At 40.7% G+C, this 23,358-nt stretch overlaps 1 long non-coding RNA gene across 1 annotated transcript; it reads right to left on the reverse strand.

Annotated features, from left to right (window-relative positions):
* Positions 1-19,963: 19,963 nt before the first annotated feature.
* Positions 19,964-22,496, reverse strand: LOC145059265 (uncharacterized). The gene is made up of 3 exons (XR_013686721.1): positions 22,278-22,496; positions 21,189-21,257; positions 19,964-20,174 (listed from the first exon to the last, which is right to left on the reverse strand). It is a non-coding gene; the product is annotated as an uncharacterized LOC145059265 (long non-coding RNA).
* Between the last annotated feature and the right edge of the window lie 862 nt (positions 22,497-23,358).

The raw sequence follows: 23,358 nt of genomic DNA on the forward strand, positions 1-23,358 counted from the left end.
AATTTTCAACTATTTCATATTTAATATAATTATTTACTATTAATTAATTAGTTGTTCAATAGGTTTTAATTAACTTAAAACTTTATTGACTTTTCTATTTCTAAGTAATACTATAGTTAATGAAAAATTAAATATCTTTCCATTTTTTCTTCCTATCTATTTTCTTACCATTTTAGATGATGACAAATATAATAAAAATTTATTAATTTTTTTAAAAAAAATGAAACATCCTCCTTTATTTTGTTCCTACTTATCTTCGTGCTCCTATAAAATAATGACATGTGTAATCCACAAATTCTCTCTCTTAATATCATTTCTTAATTTTGACGGTTGCCTTAATCTAGTGAGTAGGAAGATTTGTATCAATAAAAGGTAGTAAGAAAAAGTAGGAGAATATTTGTTATATATATATATATATATAGTAACACTTGAATCCTGGTATGTTCTTATTTTTCCCTAGTTATAAAAGCATTGCATTTTTGGTCCTTGAGCAGTACTCGGGAAGTATCACTTGGTACGCTTAATGTACTCATGCGAGGGTGGGATGGGACTCCGGGCACGTATGCTGGGCGTATATCCTTATATGTGGGGCGTACATGCGAGATGTTGAAACCCTAATTTAGGATTTTGTACTCTATATAAAGTCCTTAAGTCCTCATGGTTAGCCTCCTTACCAACCTTCATTGCCACAAAAACCCTAAAATCGATCCTTAAGTCCCTTGGTGGTGTTCTTGAGCTAGTAAGAAGTTCTAGGTGCTCATTTTTGGTCCTTGTGAAGGAAGTGGAGATCTTGAAGTTGTCTTGCTTGATGGAAAGGCTTTGGATCCAGAATCATCTTCTTTTGTGCAAGCTTTCTAAGGTATCAAGTTTGAACCTTGCCTTGTAGATGTTTAGATCTCTTCATACTATGCTTTGTTATGCTTTTGGTCCCTTTTTGGGTTGATGAGAGAGTGAAATCGTTTTAAGGGCTTGATATTCCATATCTGAGTTTGTAATGGACTCCTTGAGCATAAAGGTGCAAGATTTATGAGATAATTGGTTGCATGCATGCATTAAGTCACTCATTAAGTCCCTTTTAAGCTTAAGAGCTTCATTTAGACATGCATGAACATAAAGTTAACAACTTTACATGGTTTTCCAGCTCAAGGAAGTCAGAGCTACGTTTTGGGGCTATGTCTTAAAGGATTAAGGTATGGAATGAAGTTTTGGCTGAATGAGTGAGTACGTTGGGCGTACAAGCAGGTACGCTTAGCGTACAAGCCCTCAAGCTAGCACATTGTGCGTACGTGCTGAGTACGTCCATCATACTCAGTCAGGTGGGCTTCGCTTAGTTGGGCTTGAGAATTGGGCTTTTCTTTGGGCTTAATGTTGGATTAGGTGTCTAAGCCTAAAACTATAATTGGTATGTACTTGACCTGATAGTAGCATGGTCCTTTTGGGTTGCATTCACCAGAGCAATTTGACAGGATGAACTTTTGAGAAAGAGGTTATTTGTGATTTATTAATATATTATATGAATAATATATTAATTGAGAAATTATATTATTTAATTGGTATTGATCAAGAATTAATTTGGAATTAATTTAATGATCAAAAGAGATTGATTAAATTACTGATTGGGTAAATCAGTAGTACTTATAGTTTGGGCTAATGATCCATGTTGATTAGGGATGGACTAAATTTATATGAGAGTCCATGAAGAGTTAGTCCAAAGGGCTATCATATGGATTATTGGAATACTTAAAGGCTTAAGTAAATTAGCGTTTTATGTATGAAACCCTAAGGATTGCACACTATAAATTGAACCCCTAGCCTTCCCAAAATCGGCCAAACATTTCTAAGGTGAAACCCTAGTTGATTTTGGTGCTTTCTAACCTCTCTCTCATAAGCCTACTCTTGCATTTGGTGTTTGTGACTTATTTGAGGTATCATATTTGAGGTACTAAGCTCTTGAAAGGCCAAGTTCTACAAGCTACAACCAAGAGGTATTCATCTAACTTGTTTTATGTTGTAAATCTGAAAATTGTATGCTAGTTAGGGTTCATGCTTTAGAAAAATGAAAATTGCATGTATAACTTGAGAAAACTTAGATCCAAAGCAATAGGGTTGTATATGCACCATAGGATTGTTATACTGCTCAAAACCCATCAGTGCTATTAGAGCCTAGGTTGTTTTCTGTTATATTGATGCAATTGTATTGTTTTCAAAGATGAAAAAAATTTCATTTTGGCCTCTGACTGCTGGACTCGATGAGTCCTATGAAGGAACTCAACGAGTAGAGCCAACTCGATGAGTCCATTTCCTGACTCGACGAGTCAAATCATCTGTTGGTAGTTTTTTCGAGTTTTTGGCCAGATTTGGATTCGGATCATTACCACAAACTGTTTTGACTCATAAAATTCGATTTTTCTGATAAGGTAATTATTATCCTCATCCAATTGAATGATGATTGTCAAATTTTAAGATAATTACTTGATTTTCTGAAAAAATTAATTATTTGTAGAATTTGATTTGAATCATCTTGCTATATGAAATTAGATTAGGTCAATTTTGTGATATAGTTAATTATATGATTAATTTAATTGTTTTCAAATTGATCCAAGAAGTTTTGAAAAGTTTCAAAATTTGCCCTCAAGTTTTGGAATTTAAAAAATTGATTAAAAGGTTTTAATTTTGAAATATTTAAATTCTAAACCCTAGAGTTTTAAAAGTGTAAAATTCAACCCTTATACTATTGTAATATTAAAATCTTAATACTTATATATATATATATATATATATATATATATATATATATATATATATATATATATATATATATATATATATATGTATAAGACAATACGTCTTACCATTAGTAGGCCTCATTCATGAAGCTAGTCTATAAGGGGGTATAAGGAAATTGCCTATAAAATGGTGATTGAATGGGTGTCCACTCTCACCCACCGCTTCCTTGACTAGTGGAGGGTCGCTATCCAAACGGGTAGGATAAGACATTAATTCTCATTAAAAAGTATAAGGATAATTATAAAAGTAACTAAACGTTTTTCATATATTCCCAATCTTAGTTACTTTAGGAGAAAATGTAAAAATGGTGCTATTCCATGAAATTGCACTTTGCACCTTGCCAAGTCATTAGTGGAGCGTGTGTGGTTAACCGGCACACTAATATGGACTAACAAGGGTGGCAAAGGGTAGATCGAGAATTGTCATAGATCAATAGAGCGTGTGTGGTTAACTAGCACATTGATTAGGTGGTAAATAACTCGAGAGTGCCAATCAAATTTGCATGGTTATTCACACCTTGTTTGTGATCCTCGGTATCCTAATCACAAACTTGAAGGGCATAATCGAGATTTAAACATACAATTGAAAAGTTCAATGAATCTCAAAGAACTAGGAATTTCATAAAACTTAATCTTTAAAATTTTAGTTTTGGGTGGTGAAATTGGTAAATCGTCATTTACCTACCTTCAAATATTTTCCAATTGGATTACGGCATCCCTCTTCCGAATTGTGAAATATTATGTTGGGTCCTAGCCTTAATATTTCATTTGGGTGTTATATTAAGAAATTTATATCTAATGAAACTTGTCCTTTCTTTTCAGATGTCTACTTCAAACAACACTTCAAACTCAAATGCTTCTGGCTCTTTCTCCCTCATTAACTTATGTGGGAGGGTCATTTTCGATGGGTCAGATTTCAATGACTGGATTCGAAACATTCGCATGGACATGCGCTACGAGGAAAAGGAATAGGTCCTCGACAAACAGATTAAGGAGATTGATGAAGAAACTGCTACTCCTGAGCAACTGGCTGAGTATAGGGCTCATGAGAAGGACACGACAAAGGTGTCGTGCATCATGATAGCCTTTCGAGATGTTCCAAGACTTGATGGAAAGGTACCATCAGAGTGCTCGACAAGAAAGGTATGAGTCATTGCCTCCATGATAACAACAAAAATGAAGGATGGAGAGTCCATCACGACCCACTTGCAAAAGATGCAAAGATATGTGGACCGCTTGCTAGAGTTGAATGTCAATTTCGACAAAGAGTTGGCTATTGACATTATCCTACACTCCTTACTTCCTTGTTATGATCGTTTTAGATTGACTTATTATATAAACAAGGAGGAAGTCACTCTAAGCAAGCTTCAAGCCCTACTGAGAACTGCTGAAAGTTGTTTAAAAGGAAAATATCTTGTACCCACTCCTACTGCAGCTACCCTAGTCCTGGTAATTGGACATGGGAAAGGGAAGAAAAGGAAAGCTCCTTCAAAGAATCACAAGGGAAAGTCTCATGATGGATCCTATTCTAGTGGGTCCAAATGTGGTTCTGCTGCTCCTTCATGCAATCCAAAGGAAGCAGAGTGCTTCTATTGTCATGAAAAGGGCATTGGAAATGAAGCTACCCTAAATACTTGCAGTACATTAAGGATGGAAAGATAAAGCCCACTGTAACACCCCAAATTCCAGAGGTGCTATTGAAGGACTTAAAGTGTACATTAAGGAAAGGGACTCGACGAGTAGGCATGCTTACTCGCCAAGTCGGAGTGGGATTCTGTCGCGGATTAAGTGGCCAACTCGCCGAGTTGGCGGCTTGGACTCGACAAGTTGGTGCTGAAGAGAGAAAACCCTAATCCCGGGGGTTGTGCCCTATATAAAGCACATTCTAACCCACCCTTAGCCTCTTTGCTACCCTTTTGAGATCCAGAAACCCTAATTTTCGTGTGAGACTCCATTGTTGAGGAGATTGGAGCCTAGAAAAGGAATTTGGTGGAAGGAGCTTGAGAAATTAGAGGCTAGCATCAAGGGGCTTGTGTAGATATGGTATCTACATCAGTTTGGGCACATCTTAGAGGTAAGGAACCATTATCTTAAGCTATTTCCTTTTTGGTTCATCCTTGGTAGTTGCTTTGGAGTTCCTTAGCTTGTTTGAGATCTATTTCGGGTTTGGAGTTTAGATCTGAGGTTGCTACTCTAGATCTAGGCTTATGATGGTCCAAAATGTCATAAAGCTTCTGTATAAGAGTTGATGGTGAAGCCCCCTAGTTCTCAACTCTAGCCCTAGTGTGTTTTGGGCTTATATCTCCTTGGTTTCACGTAATGTTTGCAACTTTATGTGAGGGTTAGACTGTAGAAGAGTGGATCTATGGATTGGAGCCCCTGCATGGCTCGAAAAACCAATGTATGGATTGAGAACTGGAGAGACTAGGCGAGTCACATGGGTGTACTCGACGAGTTGTATGAACATGTGCATGGACTCGGCGAGTTGGAAGAATAACTCGGCGAGTCTGTTGAAGATTGCCTTGGACTCGGCGAGTCTGGTCGCAGAACCCAATCTCTTTTGGTTAAAGCTTTGGATTAGTGAGTCGAATTGGCGACTCAGTGAGTTGGACAAGATGGAATTCCAAGATCGTTGAACTCGACGAGTCTTAGGGTGACTCGGCGAGTTGAGTCGTATTATGGGAGTTTCTGAGTATAGGAACTCGACGAGTCGACGGGTTGACTCGGCGAGTAGAATCAACTAGGAAGGTTGAATTTGACTGAGGACTTTGACTTTGACCAAGAGTTGACCAGTTTGACTTCCAAGGGTATTTTGGTAATTCTGGTATTTATGGAATTGGTTATTTGGTAGTGTTATGTGGTAAAGATCGTGTCGTTGGTCGGAGCAGCTTGGTCTTATCTCTTCCGTCGGCAATTGCAGGTGAGTTATCCTCACTATATTAACAGGGTCTACGACACCAAGGTCGGCCCTTTATCGGATGGAAATCTGGGTATTGTTTGTTATGTTATTGCTTTGCTAGATCTGCATCCTGGTATTTAGGATGGTGTTATGTTAGTGGCTTGGTGAAGGTCGGTACCCAGTATTTAGGGTAATGTTATGTTATTAACCTGGTTAAGGTTGGTACCCGGTATATAGGGTAATGTTATGCTATTGACCTGGTTAATTTCAGTACCCGGTATATAGGGTGATGTTATGCTAGTGACCGGTTAGGTTGGAATCCTGGTTAGGATGTTGATATACTATGTGATCTGTTAGACTGTTTGTCTGGTTAAGGATTTGTTATGTGATTAATTGTTTATGTGCATGTGGTTGTTTGACGGGGTTGGGTTGAGGTGGGTCCTGCTTTGTGCTATAGGCCAACATACCCACGGCGGACCGGATATTCCGAAGGCCAGCAAGCGGTTCGGATAGGCTGAAGGCCCCTAGAGGGCGGACCAGACGTGCTGAGGCTCGGAGAGTGGACCTGGCCGACTGAAGGCCCGGTGTGGGCGGACCAGTCATACTGTAGACTCAGAGAGTGGACCAGGTGAATTGAAGGCCCGGTGCGGACGGACCAATCACACTGTAGACTCGATGTACACGGCTAGACTCGGAGGGTGGACCAGGTGGACTGAAGGCCCGGTGCGGGCGGACCAATTACACAGTAGACCCGATGTGCATAGCTATTCTATTTGTGATATGTTATAAGTATGTTTATGTGTGGTTGGTATTTTGGGGGTAACTCACTAAGATTTCGAGTTTACGGTTTAGTGTATTGTTTCAGGTAGTTCAGGAGATCGTGGCAAGGCGAAGGCGTGATCGTACAGCTCCCCATGTTTTATGATTTATATGATATGGTTCTGGGGGATACTCTGATATTGAAACTATTTTGAAAATGAGATGTATGAACTTAATGGTTTTTTAATGAATTAAAATGTTTTAAATTTGGCTAAATTTTTATGGGTGTTACAAGTTGGTATCAGAGCCTTAGGTTGAGTGAATTGGAGGAACATTCGTGTTAATCCAGTCTCAAATCAAGGAGGGATTTTCAAAAGATTTTTTTGAAATAAGTAAAGGAGGATGCAGTGGGTACGATCAACCAGAGCCAGTAAGTAGACCCCAAAATAGCATACAAGTTATTTGATTATGAGATATGTTAGAACAGCATGCTAGTACTAGGCTAGGGATCTTCATGAATTGGATGATAGAATTTCCTGATTATATGATGCCTGCTTGCCTAGGGTTTCTGTTCTTGTATGATTGGGAGATTAGGGTAGGATTGGATATTCGAAAGTCTATAGGGTCCAACGTTATGTATGACTAGCATACAATAGTGCTGCAGGGTTGGTGGAAGTTTCATGGATGGGAGGGTTACGTGAGACCGGTAGGTTGGTTATGGGATAGTGGTGCTCCTCTAGGAGTGAGGATCCAGTGTTCGTTATGTATATGCTATTGTTAGGGTGTTGTGGTGATACTTGATACAAATATGGGTAGGTGTGGAAGGTAGTATGGGCCCGTACTACTGAAAGCAGAGGACCCATACGTGTATCAAGGAAGTCACAACCCTAGGGTTTTGTTGGGAGCTAGTTCTCGGGGTTATTATGAGGAATGCATAATATCTTATGGCGTATTTTCAATATGGAGATTACGAGACGTTTCGAGGCAGGATCCAGTTAGGGATAGGGATCAGGAGAGGGTGGTTAGGATGGACCAGTACCACCCAAGGTCATTGGTCAGATGAGTACGGACGAGTTGAATGCCAGAATTCATGAAATCCTGCATGATGAGGTTGCTGCTATGTTCTAGGCTGAGTTGCCGGAGATGTTTGGGTCGATCAAGACCGCCATGGTTGAGTACTTTGATGAGCGCTATGTAGCTCTTACGGAGGCGGATGCTGCGACATCAACAATGGATGTAACAGCGGCAGGGGGAGGAACCGGTCGAGGTTTTTAGTATCGGGACTTCGATAATACGAAGCCCCCTACTTTTGATGGAGTTCAGGATCCGATCATTGCTATGAGATGGTTGTCAGACGTGGAGGGTTGTTTCTTCACATGTTCATGCCATGAGGATCAGAGGGTGAGGTGTGCTCTGAACCTTTTGAGGCTCGGGGCGAAGGATTGGTGGAGGTTGACTATGGGATCTTATTCTGATGCGCAGCGGGCTGCGGTTTCGTGGGATCAGTTCCGGGAGATGTTCAACACTTGTTATGTTCCATGGGTTGAGAGAGAGAGAGAGAGGTTGGCTCAGGAGTTCGTGGAACTGAAGCAGGATTCAGAGTCGGTGACGGAGATCACCAGGATGTTCACTGAGAGGGCGATGTTTTACCCGGAGTTTGCTTCGGAGCAGGCTCAGATGTCCTGATATCTGACTATGCTCAAGAGGGACATCAGGCAGTTTGTGTCCACACAGAGGTGTGATACCTTGTTAGAGCTACAGGAGGCTGCCAGGCGGTGGGAGTTAGAGATGGAGTTGCAGTTACGAGAGCAGAGGCAGGCCCCGGTGCAGTCGCAGTCGACGCCGAAACGGTCCAAAACTGTTGACTCTAGGGTTGGAGGTCAGAGCAACCGCACTTGTGAGAAGTGTAGGAAGGGTCATGTCGGATTTTATAGGTCCGGTGGTGCGTGCCGCAAGTGTGGGAAAGAGGGGCATTATGCGAGGGATTGCCGTCAGTCAGTCCCGACTCAGGATATGAGGATCTGTTATCATGTCATCAGGTTGGACACTTGAGGGTCAACTGTCCACAGCTTGTTGCAAGACCGGTGCAGGCTCCAGCACCGGCCACTTTGAGGATTACGGGTGGAGGTTAGGGTGGAGCGGAGCCTCCGAGGGCTCAGGGACGTGCTTTCCAGCTTACAGCAGAGGAGGTCAGGGCAGAGTCGGATGCAGTTGCAGGTATGTTTCCATTTTGATATCTTGTTATCTTATTGATTATGTGGTATTGTAAATCTGTTCGCCTTTTTGCATGATTGATGGTATGATTGAGAATCTTAATAGTTAGGGGTTGTAGTCGGTTAACATCCAAGAGGATAGGTGATCGGAAGATAGGATATACGATCTCGTTTCTAGGAATAGCAACTGCGATGCGAGAAGTGTTCAGTTGGGATTCGAACTTCCTTGGAGTTCGGGATGTGAGATGTCGGGAGAGTGTTGTGTGGAGATTGCTCACTCCAGAGGGATTTAGTTCCGGGAGAAGAGGAGGGAACTTTATCAAGTAAGGTCGATCGGGTTATGCCGATTTGTCAGCAAAAGTTAGGAGAATTGGAAAATTCTCCAGTAAAACAGAAGGTATTCAAGGTTGGTTAGTTGTTTAGATTTATCAGTGTTGTTAGCCGAGAGTGTGGCATGATTGGAGCAAGTTATAGACAAGTGGGGCAGGGAACAGACCATGGTTGTGGGTAAGGTAGTTGGTCGATGTGAGGCCTGGGTTTAGGCCATGGAAAGGATTCCGGGAACAGAACTGGATTTCGGAACCCTAAGGGGGCTAGAACAGACTGCATGGGAGAGATTCCCGGGGAGGATGGCTCAGGGTGATGTACGATAGTTTTGAGTGGTCCAGATAGACTGAAGGCCGAAGGCTTGGGGGATCGGTCCAGACAGGCTGAAGGCCCAGGAGGGCAGTCCAGATATGCTGAAGGTTCTCATAGTGGTCCAGATAGGCTGAAGGCCTGGAAAGGCGGTCCAGTCATGCTGAAGACACTGTATGTGTTAGTGGATCGGTATGAGGAGAATGAGTGAATATGTCGCCATGCAATGGTATTTGATATGGTCTGGCCCCAAGTATTGATCATGATGATGGAGTTGGTTGGAGGCTGTGCGTGAGCCTAGTTAGTTATGTGATCGGATTCAAAGTATATGGGAGTTCGAGAATAGCAGTTGCTCTACATGGATAGTGTAGAGTAGAGTTTAGCTCAGTGGCACTTATAGTTGGTTGGAGGCCGTGGTGTGAGTGGGTTCCACTCCGTTGTGTCGAACCGAAGGGTTCGAGGGTGACGCAAGGACAAGGTCCTTAGTTCTGAGGCTTGAGTTATGTATGTGGAGGTAATCCAATCTGGGGTATTCCATCACGAGGATGATTGGACCCAATGATTGATTAGACCTGGTGTGTTTGGTATTCCAGCCCGAGGCTGATTGGGCCAGGTACGAGTGGTTACACGATATGTTTGGTTGTTGGGTTATAGGAGCTGAGGGATGCAGTATCCTGTCAGCGTGTAAGGGATAGAACCAGAGGGTGGAACAAGATTCGTTCCAGGTTGGAAGTTATTAGGGTTATCGCCAATTTTGGGTGAAGGAAGATGGATTAGTGTCTTGGCAGAGCTTAGTGGGTGTTTGTGGTATCTAGCATTCGCAGGGCGTGAAGGTGTGTTCCTGATTTGGAGGGATAGTATCATCGGGTGATACGGGGTTAATATGTGGTGTTATTGAGTTGAAAGGCCGATGGTTGGCTTGGAGTAGTGGCAAGGATGCTACGTGAGAATAAGCCATTTTAAGAGAGATGTAGAAGTCGGGTTTGTAAAAGCATGAGTTGATTGAGGAATCGGAGTCTGCCGTGTAAGGGGTTTGTTCTGAAGCGTATACTGCATTAGGCTTCGAGGACGAAGCCTAATTTAAGTGTGGGAGAGTTGTAACACCCCAAATTCCAGAGGTGCTATTGAAGGACTTAAAGTGTTAATTAAGGAAATGGACTCGACGAGTCGGAGCGGGATTCTGTCGCGGATTAAGTGGCCAACTCGCCGAGTCGGCGGCTTGGACTCGACGAGTTGGTGCTGAAGAGAGAATATCCTAATCTCGGGGGTTGTGCCCTATATAAAACACATTATAACCCACCCTCAGCCTCTTTGCTACCCTTTTGTGATCCAGAAACCCTAATTTTTGTGTGAGACTCAATTGTTGAGGAGATTGGAGCTTGGAAGAGGAATTTGATGGAAGGAGCTTGAGAAATTAGAGGATAGCATCAAGGGGCTTGTGTAGATCTGGGATCTACATCAGTTTGGGCACATATTAGAGGCAAGGAACCATTATCTTAAGCTATTTCCTTTTTGGTTCATCCTTGGTGGTTGATTTGGAGTTCCTTAGCTTTGTTTAAGATCTATTTCGGGTTTGGAGTTTCGATCTGAGGTTGCTACTCTAGATCTAGGCTTATGATGGTCCAAAATGTCATAAAGCTTCTGTATAAGAGTTGATGGTGAAGCCCCCTAGTCCTCAACTCTAGCCCTAGTGTGTTTTGGGCCTATATCTCCTTGGTTTCACGTAAAGTTTTCAACTTTATGTGAGGGTTAGACTGTAGAATAGTGGATCTATGGATTGGAGACCCTGCATGGCTCGAAAAGCCACTGTATGGATTGAGAACTGTAGAGACTAGGCGAGTCACATGGATGTACTCGATAAGTTGTATGAACATGTGCATGGACTCGACGAGTTGGAAGAACAACTCGGCAACTCTGTTGAAGATTGCCTTGGAATCGGTGAGTATGTTCTTGGACTCGACGATTCTGGTCGTAGAACCCAATCTCTTTTGGTTAAAGGTTTCGATTAGTGAGTCAGCTTGGCAACTCAGTGAGTTGGACAAGATGGAATTCCGAAATCGTTGAACTCGACAAGTCTTGGGGAGACTCAGCGAGTTGAGTCGTGTTATGGGAGTTTCTGAGTATAAGAACTTGACAAGTCGACGGGTTGACTCGGCGAGTAGAATCAACCAGGAAGGTTGACTTTGACTGAGGACTTTGAATTTGACCAAGAGTTGACCAGTTTGACTTCAAGGGTATTTTGGTAATTTTGGTATTTATTGAATTGGTTCTTTGGTAGTGTTCTGTGGTGAAGATCGTGTCGGTGGTCGGAGCAGCTTGGTCTTATCTCTTCAGTCGGCAATTACATGTGATTTATCTTTACTATATCGACAGGGTCTACGGTACCAAGGCCGACCCTTTATCGGATGGAAATTCGGGTATTGTTTGTTATGTTATTGCTTTGCTAGATCTGCATCCTGGTATTTAGGATGGTGTTATGTTAGTGACCTAGTTAAGGTCGGTACCCAATATTTAGGGTAATGTTATGCTATTGACCTGGTTAAGGTCGGTACCCGGTATATAGGGTAATGTTATGCTATTGACATGGTTAAGTTCGGTACCCGGTATATAGGGTGATGTTATGCTAGTGACCAGTTAGGTCGGAATCCTGGTTAGGATGTTGATATGCTATGTGATCTGTTAGACTGTTTGTCTGGTTAAGGATTTGTTATGTGATTAATTGTTTATGTGCACGTGGTTGTTTTACGGGGGTTGGGTTGAGGTGGGTCCTGCTTTGTGCTGTAGGCCAACATACCCAGGGCGGACCAGGTATTTCGAAGGCCCAACGAGCAGTCCAGATAGGCTGAAGGCCCCTAGAGGGTGGACCAGACGTGCCGAGGCTCGAAGAGTGGACCAGGCCGACTGAAGGCCCGGTATGGGCGGACCAGACATACTGTAGACTCAGAGAGTGGACCAGGTGAATTGAAGGCCCGGTGCGGGCGTACCAATCACACTGTAGACTCGATGTACACAGCTAGACTCGGAGGGTGGACCAGGTGGACTTAAGGCCCGGTGCGGGCGGACCAATTACACAGCAGACCCGATGTGCATGGCTATTCTATTTGTGATATGTTATGAGTATGTTTATGCGTGGTTGGTATTTTGGGGGTAACTCACTAAGATTTCGGGATTACAGTTTAGTGTATTGTTTCAGGTAGTTCAGAAAATTGTGGCAAGGCGAACGCGTGATCGTACCGCTCCTCATGTTTTATGATTTATGTGATATGGTTCTGGGGGATACTCTGGTGTTTAAACTATTTTGAAAACGAGATGTATGAACTTAATGGTTTTTGAATGAATTAAAATGTTTTAAATTTGGCTAAATTTTTATGGGTGTTACAAGTTGGTATGAGAGCCTTGGTTTGAGTGAATTGGAGGAACATTCATGTGAATCCAGTCTCAAATCAAGAAGGGATTTTCAAAATGGTTTTCAAAAGTTTTTTTTTGAAATATATAAAGGAGGTTACAGAGGGTACGATCAGCCAGAGCCAGTAAGTAGACCACAAAATACCATACAAGTTATTGATTCGTCCAATGGTTTGGACAAGGCATGGTTGTGGCATTGTCGTCTTGGACATGTCAACAAGAAGAGCATATCCCAACTCTAAAAGGATGGAGTGTTGGAGTCATTTGACTTAAAGTCAGATGATACATGCGAATCTTGTTTTCTTGGAAAGACGACCAAGTCACCTTTCACTGGTAATTGTGAAAGAGGTGAGGGTTTGTTGGATCTCATACACACCAATGTATGTGGACCCTTCAGATCCGCCACAAGGGATGCTAATCGTTTCTATGTAACCTTTACCGGCGATTATAGCAGATATGGATATATCTACTTAATCAAGCACAAGGTTGAAACCTTTGAAAAGTTCAAAGAGTTTAAGCAAGAAACAGAGAATCAATTGGGCAGGAAGATAAAGATGCTCCTATCCAATCGAGGTGATGAATATCTTAGTATCGAGTTCACGACTATCTTAAGGAATGTGGAATTGTTTCTCAATTGACGCCACCTAGGACACCACAGCTTAATGGTGTGGCTGAAAGGCGCAATCAAACCTTGTTGAACATGGTTCGTTCCATGATGAGTTGAGCTTCATTACCTATCTAATTTTGGGGGTATGCCTTAGAGACTTCCGCCGATATTCTTAATCTAGTCCCAATTAAGAAGGTTGCCAAAACACCTCACGAAATGTGGACTGGGAAGATTCCCTCATTAGCTCATATCAAAGTTTGGGGTTGCGAGGCTTTCGTAAAATGAGAGACTCATAACAAGCTCGAACCTCGTAGTGAGCGTTTTATTTTCATCGGCTACCCACAAAAATCCTTTGGATAATTGTTCTATAACCTAGTGAGAACGTGGTCTTCGTAGCACGAAGGGGTGTCTTTTGTTAAATAGAACTCATATGCTAAGAGGACAGTGGGAGGCAAATTGACCTTGAAGAGCTTCAAGAGTTAAGCGATAAAGGAACCTCTAACACTAGCACTTAACCTGAGGATGAGACTCCTATTAAACCAATTAATGAGTCATTAGGCATTCCTCTCGAGTTAAAATGGCACCGGAGTTTTATGGTTTTCATATTTCTACGGAAGGTGTTATGTTTATCAGTGATAGTACACTGGTAAATTTAGATGAGTCATCTAACTACAAGGAAGCCATGGCGGGCCCTGAGTCTGCTATGTGGAACGAGGCAATGGACAACAAGATTCAGTCCATGTATGACAATCAAGTTTGAAACTTGGTTGAAAATACACCAGATCATAAGACGGTCGGGTGCAAGTGGATCTTCAAGAAGAAGAACGACATGGATGGGAAAGTACACACATATAAGGCACAATTGGTTGTGAAGGTCTTTACTCAAACTCCTATAGTTGACTATGACGATACCTTCTCACTAGTAGCGAAGATCAAATCTATAAGGGTTATGCTAGCCATAGGTGCATTTCATGATTATGAAATATGGCAGATGGATGTCAAATCTGCTTTCGTTAATGGGATGTTGGCTGAGGATGTTTACATGAGTCATCCAGAGGGTTTTGTAGATGCGAAGTACCCTAATAAAGTGTGTAAGCTTGAGAAACCCATTTATAGATTAAAGAAAGCATCTCGCAGATGGGATCTTTGTTTCGATGAGAAAGTTAACGAGTTTGGTTTTTTGAGAAGTGAGGATGAGTCCTGCGTATATGTCAAAGCTAGTGGGAGTATAGTTAGCTTGGGAAGTGCTTCACTATGAAGGACCTCGAAGAAGCTGCTTACATTCTGGGGATAAGGATATTGTGAAATAGGAGTAAAAGATTAATATGACTTAGTCAAAGTACCTACTTGGACAAGGTGTTGAAACGTTTCAACATGGAGAATTCCAAGAAATGAGAATTGCCTATCCAGAGCAATGCCAAACTGAGTAAGACTCAGAGTCCGAGTACCAATGCCAAAATAGCATAAATGAGTTGAGTACCATATGCTTCTGCCGTTGGCTCGATCTTGTAGGATATGACATGTACTCGCCCTGATGTAGCTTTTGCTTTGAGCATGGTTAGTCGGTATCAAGGGAATCCTGGTAGAGCACACTAGATTGCAGTAAAGAACATTCTTAAGTACATGCAGAGGAATAAGGACTGGGTACTTATGCTCGGTGGGAGTAATGACTTGAGAGTGACAGGGTATAGTGAAGACAAATTTAAGACCAACAAAGACAATTTCCGCTCTCAGTCGGGCTGGGTATTTATGGAGGAGCAGTAATGTGGTTAAGTTCCATACAGGAGACTGTAGCTGATTCATAGTGTGAATCAGAGTACATAGCAGCAAACGAAGCGTCGAAGGAGGTAATATGGCTGAAGAACTTCATCAAAGACCTTGGAGTTGTACCAGCTGTAAAGGAGCCTATGGATATTTTCTGTGACAACGAGGGTGTGGTCGCCTTAAATAAGGAACCGAGGGATCATGGCAGATCCAAGCACATCGACAGAAAATATCACTTCATAAGACATCGAGTAGAAGAGGGACTCCTCTTAGTGAAGAGGGTATCATCAGAGGATAACCCAACAGATCCCCTTACGAAGGGACTAAGTAGGGTTAAGCATTTGCAGCATGCTAAGAGCATTGGCCTAAGAGACAATATTAGCTTTAGTGATTAGATAGGTTATTTAGAAATTTGTAATAGATAAAATGTAATTGACATTTGATGATTGAATAAAGGAGTTTTATTTATGAGTAAAATTACTATCTTGTGTCAATTGTTTACTATTGTTTCACTTTTGTATGTTTCGACTTCCAGAATAATATGATTTTTCAAATTATCCACAGTCGATCATACTTTGGAAATAGGTTATGAAGTTAGACTGTCATCAATTGGCTTGTAGATTGTCTAAGGTGTTTAGACATAGTAAAATTTTGCTACAACATTCATGAGTGCTCCTGAAATAAGATTTGAGTATTTGAGTATTTGATTAGACCTACGCTCACATGAATCACTTCATGGAATTTATCACGAATGATTGTGAGACGATCATATCGTATAGTCTTCAAACCAAGATATATGAGTTGTTGATTACAAGTTGGTTGTGCACTGATAGTACGAAAACGCATCAGTAACTTGATGTTATAAAACGTGTTGTTGTGTATAATTTAACAAGTAATTAGTACAAGCATATAATTCGAAGTTTATCAGTTCTTTTTATCCTAAAAGGATTAAAAGCGACATCATGGGCCCCTCGATGATTTTATTTTGACTAATGTGTCAGGCCCGGTCAACACTCAATTAATGTGTTCAATTAAGTTCTATGTCGGACAAATCAGAAATTCGGAAACAAACTGGTGGACAGTGAGTATGACTTTATTCCATGTCTTTTTCCACACGATATCTTGAAGAACAGAGGATTATATAATCCCTTATCTAAAGGACGCATTATTGACTAGGTCAGAGTTCGACATCGGCTTTTGAGTGCTATGATTGCTAAATAAAATTTGAAGGTACATTGGCAATTATAGCTATTAGACTTATCCAAGTGGGAGACGGTTGGATTAGGTGTCTAAGCCCATAACTATAATTGGTATGTACTTGACTTGATAGTAGCATGGTCCTTTTGGGTTGCCTTCACTAGAGCAATTAACAGGATGGATTTTTGAGAAAGAGGTTATTTGTGATTTATTAATATATTATATGAATAATCTATATTAATTGAGAAATTATATTATTTAATTGGTATTGGTCAAGAATTAATTTGGAAATAATTTTTTGATCACAAGACATTGATTAAATTTACAGGGACTGATTGGGTAAATTAGTAATACTTATAGTTTGGCTAATGATCCATGTTGATTAGGGATGGACAAATCTATGTGAGAGTCCATAAAGAGTTAATCCAAAGGGCCTATCATATGGATTATGGGAATACTTAAAGGCGTAAGTAAATTAGGGTTTTATGTATGAAAACCCTAAGGATTCAACACTATAAATTGAACCCTTAGCCTTCCCAAAATCGACCAATCATTTCTAAAGTGAAACCCTAGCCGATTTTGGTGCTTTCTAACCTTTCTCTCATAAGCCTCCTCTTGCATTTGATATTTGTGACGTATTTAAGGTATCATATTTGAGGTACTAAGCTCTTGAAAGGCCAAGTTCTACAAGCTACAACCAAGAGGTATTCATCTAACTTGTTTTGTGTTGTAAATCTCAAAATTGTATGCTAGTTAGGGTTCATGCTTTGGAAAAATGAAAATTCCATGTATAACTTGAGAAAACTTAGATCCAAAGCATTAGGGTTGTATATGCACCATAGGATTGTTATAGGGCTCAAAACCCTTCACTTAATGGCTTGGGGCCTTGTTGGTCCACATGAATGAAAAATATTGGATTAGGAAAATTTTGTGGTCCTTAAGGTAGGGTCCATAGAAGGATTTGGGCCCAATTTGGAGAATTTGTCCATATGTGGGCCTTGGATGGATATTTGATCTTTGGACCTTTAGATTGAAAGTTTGGGTTTAAGTCTTGGACCAAAAATATTTAGGGGTAAAATGGTCTTTTTACGCTAAGTATGGGCTGAGGAATATAGTTTTGACTCCAGTGGTTAATTGGGTGTTTTTGGTTATTGATAGCTTGGAGATTTTCCGGATTAGCAGCCAGGGATTTCATTGTGACTTAACAATGCGAGATGAGTTTCCTCACCATGTTTAGCGGGTCGAAGGCACTAACACCGACCTGTGATCTGCTCTGTTAGATTACTCATTGTCTCTGTGCACTAGTATGTGTATATGTTAGTATGTTATTGGGTGGGGCCCAATGATGACTTGTATGCTATTATCTGTTATTATATGTGAAATGTATATTGGTAGGGCCCGTTATGCAAGTTAAGGCAGGGCCCATTATACTCATTGCACGGGGCCCATTATACTCTTTGGGTGGGGCCTGTTATGTGTTTTATGTTTGGTATGCGGTATCTTGGGGAACTCACTAAGCTTCGTGCTTACGATTTTCAGTTTATGTTTCAGGTACTTCCGATTCCAAGGGGAAGAGCTTGTGAGGACTGCATTGCACACACCACATGGTTTCCACTTTTGGGATATTACTCTGATTGATATGATGTTTGATGCACTTATTTTCATTTGGGTTGTATGGACAATCTTTTGGAATAGTGTTTTATTTAAATTAAAAATGAAAATTTTGGATCACATTTTTTGGACGTCAGAAGTTGATATCAGAGCCTTGGTTTGAGAGATTTGGGGACACTCCCGGGTGTGTCTGAACTCAAACAGAGGATTTGGTAAAGTATTTCAAAAAGAAGTATATTTTTTAAGAAAAGGGTTTTTCTAAAATACGAAAGGGTGTGGTGCATGCAATTAGCCGAGCTCAAGTAAGTTTTCCCAAAATACCCCTGCATGTTATTTATATGCTTTCATCTGTGAATCTGTGAATTGCATGCTAGTTAGGACAAAGGATCTGCTTAGTTTTTGCATAATAGAATGCTAGGAGAGATGGCTTTGTATGCCTATTGTATAAGCTTGTAGACTTGCACGCTAGTACTGATCAGTCAGTGATAGGATGGTCTGGTTAGGTGATGATTGGTTCTAATTACTTGATGCCAGAATGCTGCTTTCTTTGTGCTTTTAGGAGTTCTAACTAGTTTCAACTATCTAGTAAGCGAATATGCTAGGTTACATATTATGGGAACTAAATAATTTTAGAAGGTTAGGTTTTAACTCTATTGCGCAGTTCTTGTCTAAGTCCAACCGTTGTAGTGTAAGACCTCTCATTCGAAGAATTATTTGGTTTTACTAATATGTAATTATATTCGTGAGCTAGTTAGTTAGCGGGAGTTCATTCTACAGCTGATGGCAGATAGTGGTGTGGAGTTTTCCCTAGGGAAACCTAGGATGAGATCTAGTGATGGGAATTGTATATGTGAGGGGAAATTGTATAGATATAAAGTGACTTGGTAGAGTCAAGGCAATCCTTGAGTAAAGTACAGATAGATGTGGAAGGTAGTACGGTCCCGTACTACTAAAAGCAGAGGATCCATACTTGAGTAAAGGGGGGCTGCGATGAAACCAGGGATCTTGTGGAGTTGTGATTCCCCGATATATATTTTGGTGAGCATTCTGATGGTTTGTATGGTCTATTTTTTTCAGTATGGTGACACTGCGACGTAGAACTATTGGCAGTTCTGGTGCTGGAGAGGGTTGGGGCTAAGGATCTGGAGCCATGCAACTTGAAGACTAAACGAGAGATTTCATCTCGTCTGAGATTACTCAAAGTATCCTTGAGCAGACCCCTGTGATCTATAGCTCGGTCAAGGAGGTATTTTGGAGATTCTAGATCAGCGGTTAAGCGCCTTTCGCATAGAGGTTGTGGCTTTGGTTGGGACGCATTCGTTGACCTTCAGGGAGTTCCGGGGCATGTGGAGCTCCGAATTATCACGGGGGGGGGGGGGGGCCCGATTGCAAGCAGGAGGTGATTAGTAGATGTTGCTAACGCCTTCCGTATCAGCCGTTGTCCTGAGAGGGACAAGGTCAGACTAGCTTCTTGCCTTCTAAAGGACACGACACGGTATTGGTGGGAGGAGGTGGACGTGTGGTGGGTGATGATGTTGCTGATGTGATGACTTGGGATGATTTCTCGACTAGGTTCCGAGCTGAGTTTGCACCAGTGATTGTGGTACAACAATTGGAGCGAGAGTTCGAGGATCTCTCCCAGACTACGGAGACCGTGGATGAGATCACCACAATGTTTTGGGAGAAGGAACTTCTGGTTCCGCAATATATGGCAGACGAGGATATGAAGAAGGCTCGTTATCATGAGATGTCGAGGAGTGACATTCGGCAGTTTGTGAGCTGATCCAACTGCAAGATGCTAAAGGATATGATAGCTCAAGCTAGGGAGAGGGAGATTGATCTAGAGATGGAGAATAAGAGGAAGCCGGATTTTTTGTCGAGTGCTGAGGGTTTGGGCAAGAGGCCCAAGGTTGTTGATTCGAGAGGGAAGGGCCAGCAGGGTCGAGGCCACTACGGCATATGTGTGACAGGTCGCACGAGGGGACGTGTAGGGTGGGTGGTTCTGGTTGCTTCAAGTGCGGCCAGACCTTGTGTAACGTCGTGATTTTCACCATAATTTTTTTTTCTTTTTAAAACATTTATTTAACAAAATACGTTAGCGGAAGACTTAGTTTCTTTTTAATTCAAAAAATTTTCAAAACCACACGTTACCATTTTCATAAACAACATTCAACCATTTAATTATTGCAAAAAGGAGTTTAAAGGAAAATAAAAACCAAATGTGTTCAGGTGGCATCTTTATTAAAACTAACTACCCAAAAAGAACCCAACCTCACCAAGCCATGCTCCTAAGATACCTGTACCAATCAAAAGGCATCCAACAAAGAAACAAGTGTTAGCAACTGCCACGTGAGCCGACAACTTGTACACAACCAAAAAGAGAACACACAATTCCCGTAAGGGTCATCCATGCAAATCGTGATAATAACATAGTCAAGAAAACAAATAACATGATATTATAATTTATTTCAATCATATAGTTTTCAACTTAACTCAACCGATTATTACATATAATTTAATTCACCGTTTATTATATGTAATTTCTAATTCAACCGATTAACTACTTTGGGGTTCCTTAGGAAGGGTCTACCCAACAACTTAACCCCGTTCACTACTCGTGTGCTCAGCCAGTTTAGTGCTCTAAGTGGCTCATGACTTCCACCCGAATACACCAACCCCAAGACTTCCACTTTCGCTACTCCGACTTGCAAAGTACAAGTACTTTACGGTGTCGTTCAGGATCGGTACAAACGATGCCAATTCCAACGATACACCTCCCGATTCCCACGTGATGTTTGATCCGGCCACACCATAAAGCCAACACCACTCCAGTCCCCGTACACCGAGGTGCACACGAACCACGTGTCACACGACCATCTAGAAAAGTTCGTGTAACTAATCACCGTTATGGCTTAAGCTCTTTCAACCCATTAGACTTGCAAGGTTCTACCCATGTCATCGTTATACCCCGCAAAAGCATGCATACACCATAATAATCATGTTACTCTTACAACTTAAACGAGTAATTATCATGTAATGAAGTTCATTAAGGTATCACCATACATTAGCATATAACTACCGATTCATGTAACATCATATCCGCATGCAACTTACAACGTTCTCATAGCATGAATATCACCATAGCAACTGATACCAAGGAATAACCACACACAAGATGCAAACAACATATTTTCAATAATTATCACAAGCATTTATAAAAATCTAGCATGAATCCTAATTTGCATCAACAATCTACATACGAGATGTGGTTTCCGATTATGCACTAAAGTCAACAAAAATTGTCGACTCACCTTATGTTTGAAGCGAGTTCTCCTTTCTAATTCAAGCCTTGACCCTTCTTGAAGTTGTCAAGTTTTCACCTAATAATCACACATACCAAGCAATCATCAAAATGGGGTCCAAGTTTCATTAACACCTTTAATTTTTTAATGGGTTACATATTTTTTTTTAAGTTTCACAGCTTGACCATTGTTCAGGGTTTTGGTCATAAAACAGAATCTGTAACTCCGATTCAGCTGAATCCGGACTTTCTGAAAACTAGACTCGATTTCCTACATATTATCCAGAGAGGGGAATCGGTCAATTCTGCTCAGATTAGAAGCTACAGCCCTCGCAAGATGGGGCAAAGTTGCTGTGCAGATTTCCAATAATTGCCAAAAATCAACGTATGATTCAAGACCTTGGACAAAGGATTAAAGCCACATGATTTAACACACCAAAAGCTTGAATGAAGGTATTAAGACATAAATTAAGTGGTTTATGAAAAGACCAAGAATTGACTAAAGGATTATTGAAAGTAAGATGCCCTAATGCACCAACACCAAAAATCTACATACACCAATAAAGACTTCATTTAGTTCAAATCAAGATACATGTAGGGATGAACTTTTAGTGAACTTTAGACACTCATTATGTTGTTTTCAAGTTTGTTGTTTCAGCCTCCAAGTCATGGTTTTGAAGACCAAAAATACAAACAATACTACCAAGAATTTTGAGGACTTCCAAGCTAGTCTTTTGATAAAATCTTTGCTAGGCCAAACAACAACACAAATTCCCACATATCGAAACTTCTAGGGGCTGTTTTGAGGGTTATAAATGGTACTCAAAACATGAATTCAATGTAGGAAATTATTCACTAAATTTGAAGACAAGAAAAAACAAGATTTTCCTAAAGCAAATCAATTTGTCTCCAAGATTGGAATCAATTCAGGAATACCGATTCCAATATATGAGGGAACATTTGAAAATCGATCATACAGTAGACTATGATTGAGATCATGTACAAGAAGTCAATTGAGGAGCAATTCAACCTAAAAGTCGAAATTAATTGCAACCCAATTAAGGAATTAACATAACACAAGGGAGATTCAAGAGATTACCAAGGTGTGTGATCGATCCAACGAGTTTGAAACAAAAATCGGAGCCCACAGCCCCTACTAAGCCGATCGCAACCTCCCCCCTCAACGCCAATCGTGTGTTTTTTTTGCTTCTTCTCCTTGATCGACGCCTGCTGGAACGATGGCCAAAGTTTCGGGATTTTTTTTTGTTCGCTTACTGTCGATGCCAAGCGGGAACCGAAGGTGTAGGATCACTTCTTAATTCGCACGAGAGGGAAACGGATGAGGGACCAGAATCGGTTCGACCCCTCTATGACATTAATAGACAACGTTACGTTAACATGGAAAAGTTACGTAACCATCAATTTGTTTAAATACCAATTTACATTATTGGTCCCCCATCTTCAACTTTCTTTTCAATATCTTGCGACGGTCAAAGGAAAGGAAAAGTAACATAAGAATGAATTGGTTTTAAACCCTATTTTCTATTCCTTTGTCTAATAGATCCTTCCACTATCATTTGAATTATTTTCGACCTTCAATTACAAATATATATAGTTTTCCACATTAAACTTTAACCCCTATATCTTTCATCAAAATTTCATCTAGATGGTCCTTCCAAATCCATGATATAATAGTCCCACCTTAATTAATTATTTATTTATACCTTTTAATCAATAACTAATTCTTTTAAATATCGATTAACGCCATTTTTATTTTATTATTTCATATTACAACCCAATAACCAAAATAATTTTATAGTAATAAATATTCGAGTAACGGAAAGCTAACATCGTTAACCGAAAGATTTTTGGGTCGTTACAATTCTCCCGTTCTTAAAAGATTTTATCCTCAGAATCTCTAGGTTATTGTATCATTTTGTTCCTAGTTCATCTCATTGAGTTATACTCCTAAAAAAAATCAGTGTCAAAGAAAAAGTGTGTTCACCAGAAGTGATACCACACATAACAAAGTTTTCACGTATTATGACTTAATGAAACATAGCCACATAAATATCTAGATCGCAACTAATGGAGTTCGAGGTACACGCAATGATACCAACTACCTCCTATCCCTAGCATCAAATAACATAAAAGCACAGATAACACATATACAAGTATAG

This window comes from Lactuca serriola, chromosome 6 (genome assembly GCF_051521515.1).
Source record: "Lactuca serriola cultivar US96UC23 chromosome 6, Lser_US96UC23_V15, whole genome shotgun sequence".
Taxonomy (NCBI): domain Eukaryota; kingdom Viridiplantae; phylum Streptophyta; class Magnoliopsida; order Asterales; family Asteraceae; genus Lactuca; species Lactuca serriola.